At 44.7% G+C, this 21,192-nt stretch overlaps 1 protein-coding gene across 10 annotated transcripts in view; it reads right to left on the minus strand.

Annotated features, from left to right (window-relative positions):
• The window catches only part of CELF2 (CUGBP Elav-like family member 2), an 810,060-nt gene that overhangs the window by 210,316 nt on the left and 578,552 nt on the right, over window positions 1-21,192 (minus strand). The gene's annotated exons all lie outside the window — the stretch shown is intronic.

Here is a 21,192-nt window from a genome sequence, read left to right on the forward strand (position 1 = left end):
GCTGCAGAGGTAGTCGGGGTTGCTGATGTTTTGGAAGTAAGTGAAGTCACTCATCCCAGGAGCAGCTCACACTTGTTCTCCGCACCAGCAACAACACAGATTCACCCACACACCATCCCCGCGGCACCCCATTGGAGAAGGGACTTCATCATCCCCTCCACTGATGAGGCAACGGACCTCAAGAAGCAAACCAGCTGATTCAAGGTCACGGCTAGAACACTGCAGACCCAGATACCGACCCAGATAGTCTGGCTCTGGGACCTCTGGCCCCCATCACCCATGTATACTATAAAAAGGACGACTTACAATTTTTCACCCAGTGAAAATGTGATGCCTTCATCAATCTGGATTGCAGAAAGTTACTTCCCCATCACACCAACCCGACTGGATGGGTCTCCGCATCATGGTTTTAATTTTGTCAATCAGGAAATTAGGGGATTGGAAAGAAGATCCTGGGTCCCACTGCTTCTTAGGCGACCAAGTTTTTCAGTGTTTGTGGATCTACAGAGAAGGTGACCCCACAGCTGTAAGTGGCAGTCTGTCCTGCGGTCCTTGTCCCCCATTCCCCAGCGGTCACCGAGCGAGTCCCGTGCCACAGGGCTAGGCTACACACCAACCGCGTACAAGGATTCGAAGGCTCTCATGTCCCATGGTTTCCCCCGATGACTCCCACACCTACCAACTCCACCGACCATTATGAGAAAATGAACTATAACCTGTGTCTAATGATTTCTTTCTTAGTTCAAGGATATTTTGCTTTTTTTCCCCAAGAGCATTTCTTATCTCTCACTATTTCTGCTAAATACATTAGGTTCACAAAGCAAGCCTCACCAGAACATTTTGTATGTGTTTCCTGAAAGCTGAAGCCCAGTTTTTTTCTTTATACAAAGGTTACAGAACGTGATCATCTGAAAGAAAATTGTAATCGTTTATAGCACATGGCAACATGCAAACAACTCAGAAATACAAGAGGAATAAGATTCTAAAAATTCATTTCCTCCAAGCACATGGAATTGTATTCGATGATGTAACTTATGGTACATTAATCGTGGTATCATGTGAAAAGCAGTCAACACCAGTGACAACTGTATTAGTGCTGGAGATAAAAGGTTAAGGGCAAAATCTAGGTGTCTGTCCCTCTTCCTTTGTCCCACCATAAACAGCACTACCGGGGCTTCTCACATTTCAAGAGAGGATAAACTCAGAGGAGTTATTCGATTGCCCAATAATTTATCCCACTGATTTTTTTTTTTTAAGATTTTATTTATTTGACAGACAGAGACCACAAGCAGGCAGAGAGGCAGGCAGAGAGAGAGGAGGAAGCAGTCTCCCTGCCAAGCAGAGAGCCAATGTGGGCCTCGATCCCAGGGCCCTGGGATCATGACCTGAGCCGAAGGCAGAGGCTTTAACCCACTGAGCCACCCAGGTGCCCTATCCTTCTGATCTTATTAACAATATATCTTACAATAGTTTTTACCATGATCTCTGGAACTGCCAAACTATATGCCTGTGTGAATTCACCTACTGCTTATCTACTTATTGGATACTTATTGGGGTTCTACTAAGGACCAGTTATTGGAACCTACAATCTTGAAGAGAATGACCTTACAAATAAGTATGTACCAGGTACGGAGTTTAATTTCATGTGTCAAGAGCTTTATGAAGTTTATAGAGGTCATTATGAAAACCCGAAGAGAAAGAGTATGCTGTGATCCCCATTTTACAGATGAGAAAAATGAGGTTCAGGGAGGTCAAATAAATTGAACGTCATTGGTCCTGGTGAAATCAGGTTTCAAGCTCAGGTTTAGGTAGTTTAAAATCTTGTACCTTAAAAAAAAAAAAGCGCTAAGCTGTATTGTCTCTTGCAAGATATTAAAATGTATAAAAAATGTAACCAGCTATATATTTACAATGTAAATAGATAAAAAATGTAGCCACCAATGTACCAGAAGCCATCACAGAAACAACGCCTCTGAGCTGAATCTTAAATGATGAATAACTCAAAGAAGGAAGCACGCTGTAGGGTTGGCTGTGAGAAGGCAGACATTTCTTCAAATACCAGTAGTAGGTCTTGTACGGCTGGGTGACAAGTGTATACAAGTTGCTAACTAAAAAGTTGGATAAAAATAAGTTGGAGCCACATAGTGAGGTGCCTATGGAAATGCTACGCTGTTGGAACTCTAGCTCCTGGGCTAAGGGAGGCGCTAGAGAAACTCAAATAGGGAATGACGTGGCTGGGTTCTAGAAAGATCTGTGACTTCCGTATTGAGGCAGGGAAGGTGGCCCAAGAGAGTAATTTTGCAATGAGGTGAGGGTCTGTTCTTGCATGCTGAGGGGAAGGCGATGCAGTTTTAAAAATGCATTTAGTAAGAAAACACAGGATTGGGAGTTCTGTGAGCTGCGGTTGAGGGAGAGAGAAGGGGTTAAGCAGGATTCTGATGCACTGTTTGGGTGACTTTTTTTTAAGGCTTCTACAGACAAATGAGAGGGGGAGTTAGGAATTCCATTTTATGTGGAATGCGGTTGCCTATGGAACATACAGAGATTTCCAAAAGAAAATTATTGGAATTCAAGAAAAAAAGGAGGGCTTGAGATGAAGATTTAGAAGTCACTGTAGTACAGATGAAGATTATGAAGATTTAGAAGTCAATGTAGTACGGATGATGTTTAAAGCCACAAGCATGGCTGAACTTGGGACCTGGTGGATAGCCAGGCCCAGAGTTTCAGGGACAAACAGCACATCCCCACCAACGTTACAGGCCACCATCTGATTCTGATGCTAGAACAGAAGCCCATGTATTTTAAAATCTGAAAACGCTTTAGTATAATGAAGCCTCAATAAGACAGAGTTTAACTTCCAAAGGAATCGATACCACCTACATTTGTTCCATATTCAGCTAGGGCAGAAACTGTTTACACAGGGAAAGTAAAGTTACTTTGTGAACTGAGAGTTGCTTAGATATTTTAATTTTTTTCTTACCTCATACTCCCCCAAAATAACCAATTAATGCCTTCTTCTTTCAATCGATGATTTTAAAACGGGCATACTAGGGAAAGGATCTTGCAATCTATTGAAGGTCTATTTTTATCATGGACAGAAAAGCTTAAGTAAACAACGATTGCTATTTTTGTGAATTTATTTCTGCTTACGCAATGGGTTCACTGGATTATAGTCTAAGGGTGAGCATCAAACTTTGCAACTCTGAAACTTCAGCCTAGTCAAGAGAAGGGAGAAGGGAAGTTCTCGTTCTAACACGGTAGCTTGATCAAGAGCTCTGCCATTATCGTTAGTTCAATAAAGGGCCCCACTGCTTCGATGTGGAAGAAAATACACTTTAAAAATACATTTATTAAATCTGGACTATAACTTTATTATGGGAGTTCAATGTGTTCTCCCAGGAAACAGCTTTAAACCAGGATACGTCAGCAATAATGATATTTTCCCGTCATTATCCAAATTGTCAACAAAAGGAAAGATCATTATGATCCCATATAAGAGAGAAAGAATGGAGCAATAAACTAGATACATTTCCCACAGGATGATATTAAAGCAGAATTATTCCAGGCAAGGGAGAGACAATACTGGGTAGGTAGAGGTTGGAAGTTTTTCTGTTGTGTCAGAGAGGTGAAGATACACCAGTCAGCCAGTCAGAAAGGGCACATCCTTGCTGCTTAGAAAGCATGGCTGATTTTTTACAAAGAAACCTAGACTATGCCTGAGTTTAACAGAGAAAGCCGCATGTCTTATTGTCTAGGTTGAAATGCCCTTCCACCTTGGGTTCTAGGACATACAGCGTCCTGGGCCATTCCTCCTCTGTGTGCGGGGAAGGCTCATCTTCCCCTCGAGCTGGAGAGTTATTAAGCACCGTCACTCACACTCAGGATTTGAGATCACTCCTGTCTATACATAGGCACAACTTGTATCTCCACCCTGGCCCGCCTCATGTAGTCCAGACCTGTGCCTCCAATCCCCTATTGGACAAGTCCATTGGGGTGTCTCGAAGTACTGCAGAGCACTCCACATACCTAACACGCAGCACTCCTGGTCATTTTCTTCCAACCTTGGCTCCCTCCCAGAGACTAACGCTCCCCACTCAACCAGGACCTTCACTCACTCGAGCACTCAAGAAACCCTGGGCTATCACTTAACCCTCTCCCCATCTCTCACCCTCCAAATATAATCATCACACCGTCCCACTGGTTTCCCCTCTCACTGTCTACCAAGATTCTGAAACAAAGTGTTTTAGAAACAATCATCAAGTCTCAAAATCTAGATGGCACCAAAGGTACTGAGTGGAAAAAGCTCTTCCTAGCCTGCTGGTTTGACATTAGGTCATCTGCATTTTCATGTGGATTTTGTGTCACTGCTTTAAATTTTTCATTTCAGAGATGAAAAGAAGACTGGACAGCTGGTATACAGGACCTCTTAGTACTACAAACACAGAAGGAGAGGTAGCATTTCCTGCCTTTCCTGAGCTATCTGTTCACTGGGTTTGAACATGAGTGATTGCTAGCCACTTCCCTGCTTTGAAAAGTCTCACACTACAAAAATACTATGGGGCTACTTTCTTTTTTTTTTTTAAAGATTTTTATTTATTAATTTATTTGACAGAGAAAGAGAGAGAGAGATCACAAGCAGGCAGACAGAGAGAGGGGGGAAGCAGGCTCCCTGCTGAGCAGAGAGTCTGATGCAGGGCTAGATCCCAGGACCCTGAGATCATGACCTGAACCACCCAGGCATCCCATGGGACTACTTTCTAGACAGGAACATGTACGTGATTATATTCGTGGACTAAGATTTAATGTTCAGCTGCTGGTTGGTGGGGGAACAATAGTAGATCGCATGTCGTATTTTTCCTTTCAGGTACATGGATGAATTTCATGGACTTCCGAAATTCCTTTTCCATTTCTTAGACAATATAATCCACCTATATTTATTGGACGTCTATCTGGCCCAGCACAAAGGCGGCCCCTTGCCACTTGTGAAGAATGTGCTCATTTTCTAGGAATGTAAAGGGGGGCAGAAGCATTTCTACAATTAGTATCAGTGTCAGCTGATATCCCAGAGCTCCACTGTGTTGGCCCTGGGTGATGCTGCATGATAAACATGAACTGTGTTCCTGATCATCAGGATAGGTCTGTCATAAGCACTAAATTCAGAATTCTATCATTAAAAATGGTAGCAACCTACCACTGTATAGTAAAGACTGTAATTTACACAGCAGTGAGCAGAAATAAGTTATTCCATGAAGAAAGGTCAAATCTAGAGAGGTAATTACATAGGAATGTGTTGAGCTGAAAAGTAATTTTACATGATCATGAGTCACAGGGACTATAAAATTTCAGTTGAATTTAACTGATTACATTGGTGTTAATGCCATCACAACTAGAGACAGGCAGAAATAGAAGGAAACCTGCAAGTCCACGTGAGGCACTAGTCTTCTTCTTAATCTCTCTCTGAAATGTGTTTGTTTTAGGCAGACACCTAGTAAAACGCCAATGAAGAGGAAAAAAAAAAAAAAAGACCCCAAGATAATTTTAAATGAGAAATAAAATCTGGAAGGAAGCCATGCCAGAATTTATTGAAAAACAGATTTTTCTCCTTCAAAAATGTTATTAAAAAATACGAATGTTTTTGTGACTTATTGCCAAGTTTATTTTATAGGCTCTCTGCTACTCAGATGTACCATACTGTACAATATGATGGATGGAGGCTATTAATCATTTTTACTGAGAAGCAGAACAGCCCGTGCTACACACCACTATTAAAAAGGTGAGGTATTCCTCATAAAGTCACATGTCACACCTCCCCCGGCTTTCCAACTAGTTCCTTGCAATGGACTCGCGTACTCCGCGGGTCCTGAAGGCCGGGCTGGCTGGTGGGAAGGGGCTGTCACGCTGCCCCCGGAGGACGGTCCTAGTTCTCTGGCCAGGTTTCTATCTGAAGGCATGCCTGTGCTTTGGACAGTGTAACCCTGTTTGTATTTCTGCCTGTTCTCTGCATTTTGAGCCAAATCCCGCTTCACATAGTCTCTTCCCACACGCACTCTGGCTGTGGGGGGGGGGCCCGGCGGGTGCAGGGGGAGCCTGTCCCCTCCCAGCCCTGGCCAGCGGCCCGGCGGGGGTTGGCACCACGGGCGGAGTCCAGCCCCGGTCTGCCGCTCAGCCCCGAGACTAGCCACGCTGAGGAAGGACCCGGAGGCCCATCCGCGGATTGAAAGATCCGAGAGACCACTGCCTGGGGTCTTAATTACTGTTGCAGAGAAAATAATAAACCCATTACACGTATTTGTACATATCATAGATTCCTTGTCTTAGATTTTAAAAAATGAGAGCGCCCACAGGGACTGCTTCCTCTCTCCTGGGGCAGACAAGATTTCAGGGGCTCTCCTCTCTTTTCCCTCCCCTTGCTCCCCCCGCTAAGTCCTCCTCTTCTGAGGCCGGCCTCCTCCCCTCTCTACAGCACACTGCGGTCTACGCGGACTTCCAGGTTCTGCTGTCCCAGGGGCCGATGGGGCCGAGCGGAAGCGAGAATCAGATGAATCCCTCCGACCTGCTAAGGCTGAACACCTGAGTCTTCTGCTCTGGGCTGAACCAGAGCCAAGGGCACACGGGATCCCGACCCTTCACAGAAAGAAAAGGCAATGGCTCCCGAGGGCCTCTCTCTGTCCAGGGCGAAGAACTCTATTCACCAGCTTCTTTATCCTAGGCCTGCTTAGTCCATCCAATACAACATACGGGTAGGAAAAAACCAGCTCACAGTTCAAAAAGACAGAACTTTAAACCTTTACTCACTCTCTGGCTTTCTTCGCTGAATAATCCTGCATTTGCTTTTCTGGGTAGCATCTGGGGACAACAAACCCCTTACTGGCAAGACCGCATCCCCTCTATGAGCGGTCACTGCTTGTCAGACGGGAACAACCGACTCACACAGGAATGTGACACCCCACTTCACGGGACTTATGTTAGAATTTTATGGCTGGGGGCAAGATGGGTCATGTTCCAGAAGGCCGCAGCGTGGGGAAGAGACCAACCTCGGGCCAATCTGAGAAAGCCCCGATCACGGGTGACTGTAAGGGCAGAGCGTATCAGTTGTTGAGAGAAACCTACCACAGCTGAGCATATTAGAAAACTCTGGAGAAACCCAGGTACCTAACAGGATCCTAAAAATCGGAATGGAAGAACAGGTCATGTTGCATGCTGGCACTGGTCATGAGGAGCCCATGCAAAGATTCAGATTCCAGAACTGAGGCAGAATGTCCCAGACAGAGTAAAGCTGGCTTGAGACCCAGCTACTGACCTGACCGGGAGCACTGCACTGCTGCAGATCTCCTGGTTCCAGAGTTCAGGGTCAAGTGGAAGCCTATTAGAGTGGGAGGCAAGTGTTTTTAGGTCAAGGACTAGAACCAAGAAGGTCATTTTATTGGGTATTTTAATCCTCCCAAGCCATATTTCCATCTCCCATCCATCTCTCTTACCCTAAACTCCCCTCTTCATAAGTGTATTTTAAAACCTTTCTGATCTGTCTTCACATAGATCAAGAGCAGACAAAGGACTTTGAAAAGCAAATGGAATGACTTTATGGATACATAGCCAAAGAGAAGCGACAGAAGCATTTTTTAAAGGTAAGTTTCTTATGTTAACAGTTCAGTGAAATAATTCTATCTTTGCTCTCTTGATTTTTATTACAATAGCCACAGACACGAGAAAGAATGGGAAGGTCAGCCCAACTTTTGTTGGGATACTAATGGGAAATGTTATAAATCTCTAAATTGGGTAAAGATAGAAAAATATGGAAATTGTCAAGATAAAACATGGTCAGGAGAATTTTGTGAGGAACAATGGTATTCCGCAGACCACATTTTTTTGAACCAGTGATTAAAAACTTCATTTCCTTGTTGGCTTTAACATCTAGCAGATTGGCATGTATTTGAAAGCATAAGGAACTAGTACTAAAGAAATGCAAGAAGGAGAAGGAGGATTTGGTTAGTAATAAGCTTATTTCAGACCTCTTCAGATTAAGGTCAAGTATAAAATTCTCATTAGTTTCCAGTTTATTTAAATCAGGGCTGCCGTGATTTGAAAGTCACCTCCATCATCCGGAGCTAAGAAGAAGTGTGTGAGCAGGTCCACAGCCCCCAACAGGGAAAGTTACCTGTGGTTTCCCCTTTTGCAAAAGATACTTAGAATTGCTAAGATCTAAGCCTTTTTTTTTTTTTTTTTAAAGGCTATTTTGAGAGAGAGTGAGCTTGAGTGCCAGCAAGGGGAAGGGCAGAGGGAGAGAAAAATCTCAAGCAGACTCCAAGCTGAGTGCTGAACCCACAGCTCTGATCACAACCCTGAGATCATGACCTGAGCCAAAATCAGGAGTCGGAGGCTTAACGGATTGGAGCCACTGAGATGCCCTGATTTTTTTTTTTTTTCCCCTCTTTGGTTCCATGGAGAAAAGCTTTGCCAAAACCCTACTCTGGCCAGCCCTCCAAACCTAGCCTGCCTTCAATTAGTGCAAGAAACAGACTGGAGAGACAGCAGCATTTTCCCTCTTTGATTGTTAACTGCTTTCATTTTCTATTTTATTTAAGATACTTAATTTGTTTTTAGTGATTTACTCTTCTTTGTAATTAGATGTAGCGATTAGCAAGCATCTTTTCCTTGGCAATGCAGTTTCCCTTCAACGGAAATGAGCTTAAGTCAACATTACACTTACCACTACTAAGTGTACAGATCTGTAAAGGGGAAAACAACCGACTAGACTCCCTTTCTTACGATTAAGTAATGCAAATGAGAGGTGAGACAAAGAAAGAAGTAATTAGTAGGAGGGAAGAACAAAATGGAGATTTTTAAAAAGCAGAATCCATTCATAACACAACACTTCTCCGGAGAGCTGTTCTAATAGATTACCTTGCTGAAAATGCATTATTTAAGTCTTAGTTGTTTGGAGCTAGAGGTAAAAGCATCTTCTCTGCACTGGGCTCGTAATACCTTTCAAATAAATGCAGGTCAATGTGAGGCTACTTACTTGTCTTTGCAAAATCAGATTTGATGTCAGCACAAAGGCAGGGGGAGATAAAAGGGGTTATTAATACCTAGGAATGTGACACAGATGCCCAAGCACTCTGTGCGACAATATAGAATAAATATGGCAAAATGTTAAATTATGAAGACCAGGGATTTTTTTTTTAAATAGTTTTACTCCCAAAATCTGCTAAAATAAATGGATCTTCTTTCACAAAAGAATTTCACAAAGGGTTTCATCCCGTTTGTCCTAAGTGCCGGTCTCATATTTTGTAAGAATTTCATCTCGATGTCTCCTGTCACCATGATGAATGCCGGAGCCTGGCTTCTCCTACTGGGAAGGATCACATGTCTGCCTCAGTCACTCTTTTTTTTTTCCCTGGTCTCCAGACAAAAATTCCACCACCACCTTTCTCCGGTTGAAAGGCAATAAGGCCTTTTCCCAAGCCGACAGGCTGTTTCCGAGTGACAACTTGTCACAGTTACAATGTAGGCGAGAGACACGGAGGTTTACACGCCTCTGGTGAAGCTCGGCTGCCCCAACTCTCTGCGGGTCATGGATTAAAACATCCCGGGCTGCATCCCAGCCCAGGTAAACCAGCACGAGTGGATGGAGAAAATAAGGCAACCCGGGCAGAGCGGAAACAGGGGCCACGGGCAATCACAGACGGCCACTCTGATGGCCCTCAAAAGCTCCATCCAAATGACGTGCTCTGGAATTCGGGGGCAGACAATTTAAAAAAAAATGGGCAAGGATTCTCCTTTTAATTAAGTCACAAACTCCAGCGCCTCAGCGGGCGTACGTGAGTGGACCTGTGTGTACACATGCACACCCCCCTTCTCCAGTGCACAGTTGCACAAACATTTTGCTCACGAGCACAGGAAGGAACTCCCCTGTGCCAAGTTTCACAGGGCAACGTCTCAGGGCCTGTGCTGACATCGGTGCAGCATTCAAAATACCCACAAAAAAACGGACGCAGATACGATTAGAAAGGATGAATGACTGATAGGAATAATAAATAACTTCCCAGATCAAAAGCAAATCGAATCCCGTTATTACTCTACCAAAAATATCAAAATGCAATTATACTGTTTTCACACATCATTATTTGCCATTCTGGGGAATTAGAACGGACACATTAATTAATGGACAAAATGATATTCAATTAAAACAAGCGCAGTGCGTTCTTCAAGGTTTTGCACTGGAAGTCTTGCCAACGTGCCCCCGCTCTAGGAGTTTCTACCAAGTGCTCTTGCACGTGTTTATCTGATGTTTAAGGTTTCTCTGTGCAAGCAGGCCGTTCCCACAGTGCTTGAAACGCTCTCGCTCTCTCTTTTTTTCACCTTTGAAAATAAATCAGCAAATGTATTTAACATAGAGGCACGGCTCCATTTGCTTTTTGTTCCCCTTCCAGAGAAAATGTTTTCAGGAAGAGGCTGGTTGCTATGGAAGCTTTACTGTGGACCACTTCAGTACTAGAAGGTTGGAAAACAGTCAACCATTTCCAGTCACCTGATCTACTAAACATTCTCAAGTTCATTATAATAAGAATGAGGAAGAGGCAGACAAGGTGATTTCAAAAAAACAATGCAGCAGCTTTGCCAGTTAATGGACAAGGCAGAGCAGAGAAACTGGGACCTCAGTAATCAGGGTTGCTTCCGACACACTTTTCTTTCCGAAGCTACTCTTCTAAATGATGGCATTGTAGAAAAACAACACAGATTTGGAGAGTTCTAAAATAGCACGCAGGTCCTTTCATTGTTCCCCTACTTGGTGGAAAGTTAATGCCCCAGGATTCAATTCAGTCAGGCAACTAGGTCTCCAGCAAGTGAATGTGCTATAGAGACACGTTTTCAAAAACACGAGTAAAAATAAAGCACTGGAACTCACAAAAACCAGTTTTCCAAACTGGCCTGAAAAATGGAATGGCTTCCAACCTACCATTTGGACATCCGGTCTCCTAGAACTCATGTGGCCTGTCCTGTGGTCGATAGGCTCTCATCCCAATACCATTAGCAGAAATGAACTGTAACCAGTTGTAAGTGGCTACTAATTGACCATGACAATGATGGAAAATACCAGCTCAACCTCAGAAGGGTTCATTTAGGCTGAGTGGTTAAGGTACAGTCTGAAGCTATCATAATTATATCACAAGCTGACCTTCTTAATTAGCCATTCTGGAGTTCTAGCTGTAAAACCGAGATCAAGAAAAGAGTGGTAGGCTGCGATCTCATTGGCAACTTGGGTTGAGTTCACGGAACTGACTGGCTGATTGAGCTGGAAAAAAGGGGCTTGGATGAACAGAATTGAAAAAGGAGTTGTTCCCCGGTGAATTCAAAATTGCTCAATTGCTCTACGCATGCGGACTGCTAGAGCATGAAGTTTGTTCCCACGTTTGCCGCACGTGCCAGACCCACTGCATCGGGAAGCCCGGTTTGGTGGCACCTCTCACACCCTTCTTCCTCTCCATTCCTCATTTATATGTACGTGGGCACTTTAAATAAATGAAATAAATGAAAACGGATGCTAGCTGGAACTTCCCAGTACGCTTTGCGAGGGCAGAGATACCCCGAGGTGAAACAATGTTGCCTGTCAGGACTTTTAAGGCTCAACTCCAATCCTGGGAAGAGGCAGGTGAAATGAACACATTAAGGAATTCTCCAACACCGAACTGTTGCCCTTTGAGAAGCACCAATAGGCCAAGGGTCCCACAAGATGATTGACAGCAGCATTAACGCCATCTTCCATCAAGAAAATCAACAGACTATAGACGCGACAACAGCAACAACAAAGAGGCTTGGGGGAGACCACTGCAAGCCAGGGAGTCATTTTGCATCTGCCGGCATGCCAATTCTCCGACAGAATAGCAAATGAAGACTGAAGCCAATCATGTTGCACAGCCTCCTGTCACACGCTGGACGGGAGGGACTGCATCGGGCAGCATCCAAAACACCGGGAAGCACGTCTCCTCTTTAAGTGAGAAGTGCAAAGGCCAGTGAAATTGCAGATTCAAGCATGGCTACAAGTAAGCGATCCGGGGCCCGTGCGTGAGGATGGCTATTCGCACCGCTGGGAGGGTGGATATTTATTGGTCCGAGCTGCCATGGCTTGAAATTAAGGAGCGAGAGGACCGAGGGGTGTCCATAAGGCCCGCTTGCAAGAGCCTGACTCTGTTTTGGTCACTTCTGTTCTAATGGAGGGAGCTGAAAGTTGGATTAAAATTCTCGAGCTCTTTGAAAAGCAGAGAGGAAAAATCCTGGACCGGGGTGTGGTGGTAAGAAAAATGACCTGAAGCTTACAAGGGAAGATGGGTCGGGGTAGCACACCCCGTCCCTCCTTGTCTCAGGATGGGGCACTGTTAGTTCTATCCCCGTGATTATCTTAATTCTCTAGAATGCGTCTGTGTCTGACTTTGCTACATACGGATTCATTTGATAGTACAGGTCCCAAAGGTGTGGTTTGTTACTTTCTAGGATATTAATCAGTTTTATATACAATCACGAAAATCTATGCTGATATTCTTTTCTAAATGCCTATAAATACCCAGTTACTCAAATGCTCTATAAATCTGTGTTACCACCTTACAGGTTTCCTGATGAGTTAAATAAATCTTTGACATTCATTCATTCTACACTTGACTGAGAGCTACGTGTGACCATTTAGGAGACAATTCTGACAGCAAGGTCACTTTTACTCATTGAGGAGGATTCTAATGCTGACCTTTCTCCATTTTTCTATGGGTTAAATTTTACAAAAATGAGTTTAGAAATTACCAGGCTGGTATATATATATAAAAACTCCCAAACACCCCACCTCTAATCCCTTCCATCTTTAATTTTTCCTTGTATTGCTCTATCAACAGACAACATGCTCAGCTGACTGCAGGAACATACATTTTAATATTTCCTCACAAGCATAGTTTAGCTACTTAAAAAAAAAAAAAAAAAAGCCAGGAAAGGCATTAAAAGAAAAGTCAGAGCACATTAATTTCCTCTGAGGGGCTGTCTCACGTGTTCATGGCCTCTTTTCTTGTAGGTCCTGGGCATGTGGGTCAGTCTTCTCTTAAGGCTGAAAGAAGCTGATTAACTTCCATAAAAGAGGCCAGGTTTCTCACAAGAGTCCTCATTCCTGGGCTGCAGAGCCCCCAGGGGCAACTGCCTTGCCCACATCTCCTGAGAGACCCACAATTTCACTTTGCGCCCCCAAGTGCAGGGATGCCCTATCAGCGGGTTAAAGGACGAGCCTGCATTTGTGGGGTGGGGGAGGCCCTCTGCTCCCAAGAACAAGCCCCTTCCTCCAGGAAGCCAGCGGGACAAAGGTCCAATCAAACATTCATGCTGTGGGTGTACTGCTTTGTACTTTTTTCTTGAGATCGTCCCTTGCGGTTGGAATTTTAGAAGGTAACTCAGCTAATTGTTACTTAAAAGTCTACCCAGGATCATACATGAACTAAGAGTGATAAAGGAATGACACTGAATGTAACAATTCTCTATCTTTTTAAAAAACATGACCACATTACAGAAACTTTAGGCAACAGAAGAAGACATACAGCCTAAGACAGCCACCGTTAGTGTTTTGATATTTTTCCAGACTGTATTTTTAAGTTTTATTGCACACACACATGCACAATTGTTCCCTTAAACTATGTTAATTTCACCTATAAATTGGTGAAGGTCAAGCCTAGCTCTCACTGAATTGCTTGTGAATTTCTACTAGATCCCTTATGTCCTAGCCAAGTTCTGACAAATAGAAAATAGTAAATAAATATTAGTCATTTTCCCTGATTATTATTCTAATTAAAAGTGGTTGTAAGATATTCCATTAAGTAGAAATGGCATAATTTCTTTAGGTATTTCCCTTGCTGCTGGATGTTTAGATTACTCCTAACTTCATTTAATCATAAACAATGCTGTAACTTCATTACCTACATTTCTAAATTACAAATCTGTTGGTGAGTTCTCAGGCGAGTCTGTTAAAACATCTGAATACTGTAGCCCATGTTTCCTTTTAAACTATGAAACAGTGAAACATGGAAATTCCTTTTCATTTGGGAGGGGGAAGAGAAGTTTCTCTAAAAAGAGGAATATCCAGGATCAGACATGATTTACTCTGTATTCTCCAATTCAATCTGGAAGGAAAATGCTATTTATATTCATATATAGATATATAGATAAAGAGAGAGAAAGAAATCTGTTCTTCAGCTGGCCAGGTCTCTGAACTGCCTTTTGCTCTTGACTCCAAAGATAAAATGCTCCTGATTGCTTCTCCTTTTCCACTAACTTCTTACTCCATAAGTCTTCTGCTGCCTGGTTTCTGCCTCTACCAGCCACCGAAGGAACTCTTCTCAAGATCACATAGTACCACTCCTTTTTAAAACTTGTCCTTCCTTCAGCTTCCATGACCATGTTCTCTTGAGTCCCCTGTCCCCTTCCTCGGGGTGGGGGGGCTCCTCAGCCTGCCCTTCTCAGTGCAGGGCTGGAAGGAGCTGTGATGGTCCTTGATGTTCTTTGGCACGTACCCTCTCTTTGAAATGCGCTATCTCAAGACTGGAGTCTAATTCCAATATTTTCAGTTACTATACCCTTCTTCCCTCCCAAGTCCTATGGGCACCTCCAACTAAGCGAGTGCAAAACTGAACTGGTCATCTTTGCTAGAGTCACAACTTCTGTGGCGCGGGCTATGTCTTCCAAAGGTGGCCGCAATGACCTCCCCATCCCACCGGCTCTTCCGCAGTCAAACCCATGGAGAGCGGGAACCCAGCGGGAAGCGGCACTATCAGACTTTTGAGGCTAGGTCACGGAGGCTGTGCAGCTCTTGCTGGTTCTGCTGGAACTCCCCCACACCCAGCAGCATTCTCTCTGAAAACCCATGAGTTATGCTGCAAGAAACCCAGCGAACAAGCGCGGCCAGGCGTGCATGCACCTTGGCCACCAGCTCCGGCAGCGCCCGGCTTCTTAGCGAAGCAATCCCGCACGTCCGAGGGCAAAGATTCTCCCCTCCGAACCATTTCTCCACTAAGTCTTTACTGTGGCATATAAAGACTTATGCAAACAGGGACACAGATGCCAACAGCTCCAGCCTTGAGATGACCCTGGCCCTCCCTTCAAGTATCTGCCTAAGAAAACTCAAAGCTGCCAAAAACATTTACCATTTGTTCCAACATCTTTAGATAGAATTTTGTCCCCCAGGCTCTGTGGAGGGTAGGAGCCTAACTTCCATTAAGCACCAGCTAACAAACCCAGAGGGGTGTCACATAAACCAATCCCTCCTCCCCTCCAGCTTTTTGTCCTGTTTCACTTCCTGACTTGGAGCCCCACCCACGAGCTCCCTGTTCTGTGATTCTCCCTGTAAAACTCCAGTCCCCTCCAAACAAGTCAAAGTTGAGTTCATGTCATGTTGGACTCTCTTCTCCACTACAATAGTATATAATGCTGATTAAAACCTGTCCTGAGCACCCTACCTGGTGTGGGGCATTGTTTATCTCAGACACACACGTAAGTGTAGAAGCTGCCAACGATCCCAGTCCTCAGGCCCCTGGGACATAGGCAGTCCTTTGAACCTTCCCAGCTGAGGACCGAGACTTCGCTGCCCTTCCCTGTCCATCTGATTCTGTGCAGATTCCATACTGACAGGGTCATCGTTTAATGTCGCACAGTCGGGGGGCGCCTGGGTGGCTCAGTGGGTTAAGCCGCTGCTTTCGGCTCAGGTCATGATCTCAGGGTCCTGGGATCGAGTCCCGCATCGGGCTCTCTGCTCAGCAGGGAGCCTGCTTCCCTCTCTCTCTCTCTCTGCCTGCCTCTCCATCTACTTGTGATTTCTCTCTGTCAAATAAATAAATAAAATCTTAAAATAAAAAAAATGTCGCACAGTCGGGGATGATTTGTTACGCAGCAGTATGGACCTGCTATAGCCAGCAAACCCACCAGCTCTGCCTGGCTACCCCTGTTGTCCGCGGCAGAGGTCTTGGCATATGCATTCACAAGCTGGGGCAAAAGCTAGAGAAGCAGCAGTCACCCACACTGGCTCTGCTCCCGTGCTCTGCCTCCTCTAATCCATTCTGTCTATTACTGAATTAATCTTTTTAAACCGCAGGCCTAACCATGTCATTCCCCTGTTACGAAGCCTTTAAAACACGTCCAATGTCTACAGAGCAAAGTCCAAACTCTTCAGCGCGGCATGCTAAGTCCTCTCAAATGTGGCCTAAATTTATGCTCCCTGCCTTATCACCCACTTTGCACTGCCCACTTCAATCCAACTGGATTAGTCACTCTTGTCCAGAGATGTCCAGAATTCTTCTATGGCTTTGCCTCAAACACCTCTTCTCATCGCTAAGATGATACCCGTGTGCTTCCTTTCTGCATGGCTCGGCCTCAGCAAACAGCCTCAGCCCTTCCTCACCTTCACTCTGGTGTGTCCACCTTTCATCTCGCATGGGTATTTGGTTTGGCATCTTTTCTCCTCGGCTCTACTGCCGACTTCATTAATAACGCCTATCCTGTCTTGGATATTTCTATATCTCCATTTCCTAAAACACTGCCTTGCCCATAAAGGGCATTCGGTATTTCAGTCATTGCTGGGAGTCTATCAGAAATATAACCTCATTGGAGGGGGGAAAAAAAAGTGTAATCATCTGCCTGGAAATTCGTTCACCTTAACATTTAAAAAATAAATAAATAAAACACAAATTCAAGGCCCTCGGAAGGTTCATGTCTGGTTTGTCCTTCGAAAGTTCTGGGAAGACATCACTCCCTAACTTGAGGGGGGGAAATAAAAAGCTTCAGGTGCAGTTTTCATTCTGGATGCTTTGAGAAGAGGTCTGTAAAGGAACATACTCTTGCTAGTGCTGTGTGGTAATGCAGTTGGCTTAAAATGCGTAAGTTATGAACCCATTTCTGTGGATATGTATTGATGGGATAGGCCAAATTGTTCCTACTGATTGAGTAACATGGAGTCTGTATTATAAACGGGAGGCATCTCATTCCAGGCCCTGCTGGAATGCACTGACATTTGATAATGAAATGATGGACAGGTGCATCTCACTGTCTAATAACAAGGCCATTTCCCATGTCAATCGAGATGCCTTCAGAAAGGCCTAATTTAGGAGGGGAAGCCAGTTGCTAATTTCTCTCACCTGTGCAACTCTGGCCTGCTCTTCCCGGCACTCCGTGACAAACGTGTGTCGGCCTCTTGCAAAAAAGCTGGAAGTTTTGGGGCGCCTGGGTGGCTCAGTGGGTTAAGCCTCTGCTTTTGGCTCAGGTCATGATCCCAGGGTCCTGGGATCGAGCCCCGCATCAGGCTCTCTGCTCAGGAGGGAGCCTGCTCCTCCCCCCCCGCCTGCCTCTCTGCCTACTTGTGCTCTCTGTCTGTCAAATAAATAAAATGTTTAAAAAAAAAAAAGCTGGAAGTTTTCAGGTTTCAGATTAAAGTGTTTTCTTCATGGGTGCAGCTCGATTAGCCTCCAGACGCGACCTCAGTATGTAAGAAACTCATCTCTCATCCCCTCAGAAACCCCCTTTTTATTGTTGTTCATTCTGTGTGGTAGCTGGTATCTGAGGTAACCCACATATTGCATGAAGATAAACAATTTCACCAAACTTAGCAAAAACTCTAACACTAACTTTACAGCTACAAGACAGCCCTGATACTCCCGGGCATTCTCCTTGTTCTTGGGTCTTCTGGTTAAATTCCTTTTGGAGGTCACAGTTGTACAACTCTGTTGCCTCTTCTGGCCCCAAGTCTCCCAAAACCCCCTCACAGCGACACCGTGACACACGAGATGGCCAACGTCTCCAAGAAAATCAACCCCCGAATTCTATTAAAAAACCCAATCCTCGAGGATCAATTTCTCTTTTGCTGGTTGCTCTCCCCATGTCCGCCTGCTCCTTTAAGGAGGCTGAAAACAACCTTCCCCGGAATTTGCAGAAATATATTTTTAAATGAAATTTTATTTTGGTCTCACCATGCAGGAAGCTATTACCCGTCCGTTATCTTTATGTGCATGATTAGGAATAATAGCTGATTTGTGAAGTTATCTATTACGGGAAATAATCAAGATTAATGAGCCCTGTGGCACTCACTGAATGCCTTGGGAGATTTACTGCTCAGGCTGTGCATTTCTCTTGTTGTGTTGTTGGTGCCGTCAGGGAGGGTTTTTTTTTTTTCCTTTTTTTTTTTTTAAACAAATGCAAATGGAGACATGGATTAATTGTGGAGAGGAAAAGAGCTCTTCCAGTGTTATCAAATACCGGGGACTGCTTGGTCCCTTCTCTCCCAATGACATGGTTTTATTTTATTTAATGATGTTAGAGTTCTATCCCCATCTAGCTTTAGACCCAGGTAGGGAATATTTAGCTCACATGGCTCATGGGCTGTCCACCTAGGAGTCCTGTCTCCAAGTGGACACTGACCCTAGCTGGAGAGAAAACTATGGTCACCCCTGTTGACCGTGTGAAGGGAGTTTCAATCACTGGCTCAACCAGGGAGGGGCCATGTCCCCTCGGTGGCACGGTCCCCTAGCTCCAGGGCTGCCGTCGATGGCAAAACCAATGTCGCAGTGCAGATGTACCTCTGTTCTGAATGCCTGATTCATTCCTGACCGTTCTGTGTCCTGGGCATCTCTGGAAACGGAGCAGTGGACCGGGATTCAAACGCAACTCCAGCAGGACTGCCACTATACCGAACCCCCAGTGTAGTTAACGTAAAATCACAAAGACTGTTTTGGATACAATGCAGACGGGAGGTAGAAACAAAAAGCTCCAGTGACCAGCTCCCAGTTAGGAGAAGCAGAAGAAAGTGTCAAGTAAGGGCAAAGATGCCTTTGCCTTCCTCCGTATGCATGGCTCTCAGCACCGTGCACCCCCACCACGTGTGAGGTCTCTGAGCCTCCCGGGTCCACTGTAAACTGTGGAAATAACAGCACTGGTAGGACAAGGTTGCGGGGATGGCTCCAATGGGTTAATACGGGTACCAGGACTCAGGAGAACTTCATAAATGTTAGCTATGGTTATTGCTTTAAAGAGGTTTGTCTGTCAAAATGTCAATCCCCTGGATGCTGCATTTGTGGTGTTCTAGAATCCTGGTTCAAATCTGCAAGTGCCCAGTTTTGTTTTGTTTTATTTTGTTTTCCAACAGACAGAAAAAGGGTAAAAAGGAATGAATCCCAAATAGGGGGTAAAAGGTCTAGCTTGTGGAACCAGCTCTGTCACTCACTAGCAGCGTGACGTTGGTCAAGGCACTTCCCTATCTTTGGGTTTAGTGTTCCAGTCTATCAAGGACAGAGTAGGGAAATGATTTCCAGTATCTTCTGCGATGGTGTCACATAAACCTACAGGTTGTACTTGCTCTTCAGGTCAGGGGGAGAAACGGCACCCAGAGTGAATGCAAAATCAGCGTAACACACCTGAAACTTTATGTGAATGGAAGAGAACCCTATCGATGCTGTATCTGAATATTTAGAAGATCGCTTCCCGTACCAACTAATAAAGCCACAGGGTGTTCACTTGCAGACATTTTAGTAAGTCAGAGCCTCCTAAAAACTTACTTTGCAAAATACAGGAATAGCAAAGCCTCCCAATAGGATACTTTTAATGTGCTCGAGCTTGCATTTCCGTAATGATATTAAAAGGGCCACTGGGTTTATTTAAAAGCATATATACTGATGACCTTAGCACTTACACGATAATGGCCTTTTTGTTGAAGGGGTTTATAATCTAGACCATAATTTTCACATTCTCTTGGCAGAACCTGGAATATTGGTTTTTTTTCTTTTATGTTTTTCCCAGGGACTTGTTAATTACCAGGTAGAGCCTGAGCTTTCAACACCAATAGGAAATCGGCTGGTTTTTTTCAGCAACATATTTATTTTCAATTTAAAAGCTGAAATTGCTGCTTGTGGATTACACCACTTATAAATTCAAGAGTACGATTTCTTCATTTCTGTCTCCCAACCCTACCCTTGAGGATGTCTGCTAATGTACTACCTTCTTAAAGCCCTAATCAAATTCCAAGATGTCATCATCAACCTTTCCAAATGATGCTCACCTCCCCCTTCCCGGAGCCTCCCCCAAACCTTCACACCTCGAGTGCAGAATTCCGCACAGCACACTTACTGTGTGCTGCTGTGTTCTGTCTTTCAGCCCAGTGAGACTAAGTGCAGGGACCATTTCTGGCCCGTATTTACCCAACGATACAGTCAACCTCATGACTGTGTATTGCTCTATCTGGCCAACTAGATTAAAAAAAAAAAAATACAAGGACTAGGTTTTCATTACTGTTTGCTTCCATGGTTCCCAGCCAATGCCATCTGTAAAGCCGCACCTCCATCTAAGTTGTAGAATTACGTGTTTTCACGTGTGGAGGTTATCCCCAGCCAGAGAAGAAGAAAGTGGATTCTTCTGGAGGGAAATGAATTATCCAATGGTAGTTTTGTTTCATTTTGTTCTTCTTTGCTGAAAAGTTATTTGCTCAGACCACTGATCATCAGCATGGACTGGATCAGTCAGTGGGCTGGTCACTGCTCTGAAGCCCTGATCATGGGGTTCGGCTCCCTGGACTGAGAGAATGGTAAATAAAGCGTAAAACAGCCCATATTTTGGTGATTGCGATTGGCGGCAACTGGCAATGGGAAGCATGAAGACAAGGCTACCACTCGCCAGGCTCTGTTGCAAAGCCCTCTCCGTCCCTTCCCTACTTTCCTCTTCCTTACCACCCAACGGGAAAAGCATTACTCACCACCCCCCCCGGCCCCACTTTTAAAGACAAAGCCGCCAAGATATAGAGAAGCTGAGCGGCTTCCCCGAGTAAGTGTTGGAACCAAGACTCTCAATTCGGGCTGAGCACAGAGTCCTTGCTCTGAACCACTCAACTGTGCTGGAAGGCTCAACGAGAAATGCATTTCTCACTCACTGTAGGAAAAGAGGAATGGGAAACATGGAAAAGACAAAAAAAAAAAAAAAAAGCAGAGGGTCGAGCAGAGGTTTTAGCAGGAGGAGGCGTGACAACACGCCACCTGGTAAAAGCTTTCAGGAAGTTTCAGGAAGAACCCAAGGAGCTCTCCTCCATCCACCGGGGGCTGCTGGGCTCGTGTCGACGACGGAATCGAATACATAGAACGGTCCCCAGACTGCCCTGAGCACCAGTTTCCACTGGCTTCTCCACCTCTCTGTTATTTAAATTCA

The sequence above is a fragment of the Neovison vison genome, chromosome 12 (assembly GCF_020171115.1).
Source record: "Neovison vison isolate M4711 chromosome 12, ASM_NN_V1, whole genome shotgun sequence".
Taxonomy (NCBI): Eukaryota; Metazoa; Chordata; class Mammalia; order Carnivora; family Mustelidae; genus Neogale; species Neogale vison.